The 6,164-nt window shown below is 38.1% G+C and overlaps 1 long non-coding RNA gene across 1 annotated transcript; it reads right to left on the reverse strand.

The window, feature by feature from the left end:
* Window positions 1-3,257: 3,257 nt before the first annotated feature.
* Window positions 3,258-5,034, reverse strand: LOC127128131 (uncharacterized). Its single transcript, XR_007805698.1, has 2 exons — window positions 3,819-5,034; window positions 3,258-3,690 (listed from the first exon to the last, which is right to left on the reverse strand). It is a non-coding gene; the product is annotated as an uncharacterized LOC127128131 (long non-coding RNA).
* Between the last annotated feature and the right edge of the window lie 1,130 nt (window positions 5,035-6,164).

The following is a 6,164-nucleotide window of genomic DNA, read 5'->3' on the forward strand; positions in this document are numbered from 1 at the left end:
GATATTACCTAAGCACCATTTCCATCAACTCTTTGATGACGACATTCCACTTCCCAACGACCCTTTGATGGAGGTATCCCCTTTCGTCAATCCTTTGACGATGCCAATTTGTTTTCCCATCAACTCTTTGATGACGATACTCCACTTCCCATCAACTCTTTGATGATGATACTCCATTTCCCATCAACTCTTTGATGATGATAATCCCTTTCCATCAACTCCTTGATGATGACAATCCTTCCATCAACTCTTTGATGACGATACTCCATTTTCCATCAACTCCTTGATGATGACAATCCTTCCATCAACTCCTTGATGACGACAATCCTTCCATAAACTCTTTGATGACGACAATCCTTTTCCATAAACTCTTTAATGACAATAATCCATTTCCCATCAACTCCTTGATGACGACCATCCTTTCCCATCAACTCTTTGATGACGACGGTCCTTTCATCAACTCGTTGATACCGCCGTCGGCTCTGCGATGATGACAATTGTTGTCCTATCAACTCTTTGATAACGACCTTCCTTTTCAGTCAACTCTTTGACGAGGACAATTGTTATTTCATAAACCTTTGAAGTCTGATCCGCATAAAAAGCCTTATCAAAAACCCAACCACACTTGGTGTACCCAAATACATCCCGACCATTGCATAAACTGCATCCTCATTTTGCATAAACAATCATTCATTACATCACATCGCATCAGAAAACGCGTAGCACATTCCATCGAGGTGTAGCATTATGCCATACAAGATAAACATGCATAACTGCATAAAAGTCTTTCTCGAGAGCATAAAAGAATCCCCCGTTAAGTCATTCTTCCTCCCCAATGAGAGCGTTATCACAAAACCTTGGAATGGTATTCACCGCAGGTTTTTCGAGATATCTCCTTTGTGTTTCCTTTTGCAAACACCTTGGGAATCTTCAACCAGACGCTTACCTTTCGTAAGCAGTCCCTTGCCTTTTGCATGGGAGGTCCCTCATTTCATTTTCAATACCCGCCCATATTGATCTTCAACACTCGTCCGTGTTGATCATTTCACTTTCAATACTCGTCCGTATTGATCTTCAACAGCCGTCCGTGTTGGTCTTGATCTTCAACATTCGTCTGTGTTGATGCTCTCTTTCAATAATCGTCTGTTTTGAGTGGCAACACTCATCCGTGTTGACCTCTCCTTCTTCAATCAACTTTCAATACTCTTCTGTCTGTTGATCCTTTTTCCATCACCCGTCTGTGTTGATACTGTCTTTTCAATACTCGTCCGTATCGGGCATCGACACTCATCCGTGTTGGTCTTCCTTTTCAATACTCATCCGTATTGGGCATCAACACTCGTCCGTGTTGGTCTTTTGCAATACTCATCCGTATTGGGCATCAACACTCGTTCGTGTTGGTCTTTCTTTTTCAATACTCGTTCGTATTGATCCCTAGTGAAGTCGCCATCTTTCGACACTCGTCCGTGTTGGCCTTCTTTCTTCACTACTCGTCTATATTGATCTTGACACCCGTCTGTGTTGATACCTTCTTTTTCCATACTCGTCTATGTGGATCCTTGAAACTCGTCCGTGTTGATCTATGTCACCTGTTTGTGTTAATCTCAATGCTCGTCCGTGTTATTAAACCATTCTTGATACTCGTTTATTTAGTATCCATCACTCGTCTGTGTGGACTTCAACTTTTTTCTTGACCTTTTGTCAAGAAGTTCTCATTACCTTTTGTGTGAGAATCCCCAGCCGACCTCGTGTCCAAGAGTTCCCGTTACCTTTTGTACGAGAATCTCATCCCCCATTTTCTTCTTAACCTTTTGTTAAGAAGCTCTCACTACCTTTCATGTGAGAAATTCGGCCATCTTTCTTCTTAACCTTTTGTTTGGAAGGCCCACTCTCTTGTGCTATGGAGCTGTTATTACCTGTCGTGCGATAAAATCATTTCCCCAGCAAGATCATATCATTCCTATTTGCTTCTTGACCTTTTGTTAAGAAGTTCTCATCATCTTTTATGAGAGAAATTTGTCTATCCCTTCTTCTAAATTATATCTGAAGAGTCTGTCTCTCTTGCTAAGGAGCCGTTGCTGCCTACTGCAAGAGAAGGTCGCTTCTCAGTTGAGTTGCTTGCCTGTAGCAAGATGCCTTTTGCAAGGGATCTCATCCCAATTCTTTCTACTCGGGTACTTGCCTTTCGCAAACACCTCCTTTACCTTCGCAGAATCCTGCGGGAACCCGATTACCAATCTCAAGCCAAAACTCGTCAGTGGAGGCAAAACAAGAAAACATAATGGAAAAATAGAGAAAGACACAAAAAAGAGATCAGCATACATGGCATATTACGTATAACATGCATGACTTCATAAAGCATCTCACTGAATAAATTTCCATAAACACCTTTTACCCTACATATCATTCATTCCCTACTGGCAAATTTCTTGGTTATTTTAGTATTTAATCCTCTCCTACCATGAATGTTCGAAAGCAGTTGTTATTCATACCTTTAGGTTCGAGAAAATTAAATAGGGGCAACTGTCATACCCCAAAATTTGCCCTCCTTTTCGCTTTTTCATCTGACTGTAATTTGATAACCATCTAACCTAATTCATGCTCACTCATGTGCATTCATTCATTCATGATTAACATCTGCTAACAGGTATCATGGATTCAGGGTTTGTGGTTGATAAAACCAGGGTCGGATTGAAGTTTATGGCCTTACACATCATATGGATTGAAATCCTTATTCATGACTTTGATAGTCAAAGATCTTGTGTACAAACTATTGTTTGGTCGATGTTCACTTGAATTGATTCATGGCATTGACATAAGTCGTTGGTTCAGGATGTTGTAGTCCATATTTGTTTGTTCATGAGAAAATACGCATTTTTATCTGTGTTGACTTTTTGGTCAACCAGTTGACCAAAGTCAACCATCAACCTCTGAATTTTCAATCATGTGATCCGTAATCATTCCATCAATTTCGAATTAATTCAGGAAGTTTGGGTGGATTTTAAAGATTCAAATTGAATTTTAATTCAAAGCTTGATCCTTGAGATTCAAATCGACTTTTGAGAATTATTTTTATTTCATAACCATTTCATTATTTTCTTTAGCCGATTAAATTTTAGAAAAATATTGTTTTTGACTACCAAATTAATTTTGACATTTCTTTTGTTATTAAAATTTCTTGATTTTATTAGTGGACCATTTATCCATATCCATTAAATCCATATTAAATCCATTTTCCATATCCACTTTAAAACCAATAAACCAAATTAATCCAATTCATTAAGTCCATTTGCATATCCACATGTCCAAATCTTTATCCAATAAGTCCATACATGCCAAATGAAAAGGCTGCCATCATCAGCAGAAAACGCAGTACGAACTGCAGACTACAACTAAACGTGAAAGAGCTAAAAAGCTATCATCTAAGCCATACAAAGCTGAAACACACCATCTGGAAACGACGACAAAACTCAATTCTACACATCAGCTGCACAACGCAGCTACAAACGCAAGGCAACAAGCTATTTCTAAAAACCCTACTGCTAAATAAAACGCTACACAAAGCCAACAAGGGAAGTTGTAACTTACACTGAATCCACACACCAAAACAACACAAAAACTGCAACTAGAGAAACACAATCCCAAAGCTGTTGGTCATAAGTGCAAGCCACGAAAGCCAATCCAAATGCGCTGCATAAAATGCAAGACCAAAACGACAATGTAAAATTAAAACGAAAGTTCTGCATAAAATCAAAATTAATAATCTGGCATACAAATCTAACAGTTTTTTCGATCAGAAAGCTAACTACAAAATGGACCTCATCTCTTACTGAAAATGCTAACCGAATTTGGATTCAGTTTCTAACGGAATCATAGACTCTCTCATCACTATATATATTCATTCACGCTTCAGAGGCGAGGGGGGATCAGAGTTTCGTCATACAAAATTTTCATTCCATTCTTTTCCATCAGCTTCAACTGCTTCACCGTTAACAAAACCATTTCATTCTCCCTTAGTCTCCTTCAACCTCAATTCTTCAGCCACCGTCAACATTGCTTCAACCTCAACTTTTCACTTCAATCCTCAGATATCTTCACCCTTCACACTATGATCTTCATTTTCTATAGAACCGCTCCACCATCCCACTCCACTTCATCACATTCCATTCTTCATCACCTTCAATCCAATATCACTCTTCAATCATCTAACAGAATTCACAATGAAAAACAACAAAACGTGCCATACAATGACTTAACAGAGATAAAAAACCTCATCCAAGATTAGAAACTCAACAAACCAATTCAAAACTTATCAAAGAAGAGGAGAAATAGAAGATAGCGAAAGAACAAGATTCAAACAAAAAGCATAAACGACAATAGAAAAATACGAACAAAATCCTAAAATAGAAATGAAGAAGAAAACAAAGAGTAACAGAAGGAGAATAAGAAAGCATAAAGTGAAGGAGATTGGAACGCGAGCGACGCATCGATCTTGGAGAAGGATCCATCTCCGATTTGTTGCGCAATTCCGTCTTCAACCTTCATCGCCACACAACAATCGGTTCAAACGGATTCATCATCCTTCAACGCGATAACGTTTCGAACAGATTCAGATTCTTCCTCACACATCAACAACAACTTCGCTCTCTTCATCTCAATCAATCGAGGCGAACGCGTGGGAACTCATATTCGTTTCCATCTCCACACAAAGCATGAATTCGGTATGATTCCGTCCTTCGATCGCTTATGATTTACGCGAATTTCTTGATTTAGCTTTCGGTTTTCGACATTGACTGTGGACACTCTCTCTAATCGTCGCCCTGATTCTTCGTGAGAAGTCGGAGATGCACTAATGGTGAGACGCATTTCCATTATCTTCTTGGTGTATGTCATTTCGGTCGACGACGGCTACCGGTTTGAATTGTACACTTCAGAGCGAATTTGCCTTCTTGCTTGAACTAGGCTTGGGGATTTTGGATCGTTGGTGGTGTGGAAGATTTGGGCCCGAGGCCCATTCACTTCACTACCTACACATATCCCAGGCCCATCCCCTCTTTTATCAGTTTCTTGGTTTTGTTAATTAGCTTTAGACTTAATCTTGATTAGAAATAATTTTAGGATTAGAAATAGTATTAGAAATTTATGAGTAATTAGAAATATTATTAGAGGTTGATTTAGAATTAGGATTAAATAACAATTTTAGAATTCTAGAGTTTAAATAGGAATATTAAATTTAGGTTAAAATAGAAATTTTAGAGATATTAAATTTAGTTTAGAATTTGATTGTGTTAATTAAGATTTTCATAAATAGAAATTTAATTCAGTATTAACCATAATATGGAAAGGACAATTTTACCCCTAGTGTTAGAAATAGGCTAATTTTGTATGTTCCCCCTAGTTGTAGGACTTATAGAATATTCTAATTGGTCAATTAACATAGGTTGTCGCATATTCGTTGCTAGCTAGTATTTCTTGTGTGATTAATTTTTGGTTCTAATGCATGTTTAGGTAGAGCTTAGATTTTAGAATTAATTTCTGCTTGAATGACTTTATTTTCCGCACTCCCTTGTACTTTACATGTACCCCCTCTCCTTTCTGATGTATGCATTTACTTGCTTTCTTTTATTGCTTGTTAGATACTCCTTAGGCATTAGGAACGTTCACCCATTTAAAATCGATAATCAAATCCTTGATTCAACGTCAAGCGGTCTTTTCAAATCAATCAATAAGCAAACCTTTGATCCAACGTCAAGCAGTCTTTTTCCAAATCAAATTCAAAAACACAAAAATGGCGATTAGGGTCGTACGTCATGAGCCTTAAGCGATAAAGAAGGGATGAGACTGGAGATTTCCTACACTCATTCTGAATGCTTCGAACACAAGACGTTTGGCTTGGTAGTTTGAGGTATTCACCTTTATCCATAGTCTTTAGTGCAATCCAAAATCAATAACGCTTTCTTCAAAACTTAAAAACAACTCAACGCATTCAAACCTTTTGTTTGAGCCTTAGGGCGACACAATCAAAATCCTTCTCGAAGGTAATAAAATCAACAAAACAAATCAAACAATTTCAAACCCATGAACTACGAAGGCTCTGATTTCTCACTTCAACAAGTGGACATACGTAGGCACGAGGATCCATTCCTTGGCGAGCACACTAATTT

The sequence above is a fragment of the Lathyrus oleraceus genome, chromosome 3 (assembly GCF_024323335.1).
Source record: "Lathyrus oleraceus cultivar Zhongwan6 chromosome 3, CAAS_Psat_ZW6_1.0, whole genome shotgun sequence".
Lineage (NCBI taxonomy): Eukaryota > Viridiplantae > Streptophyta > Magnoliopsida > Fabales > Fabaceae > Lathyrus > Lathyrus oleraceus.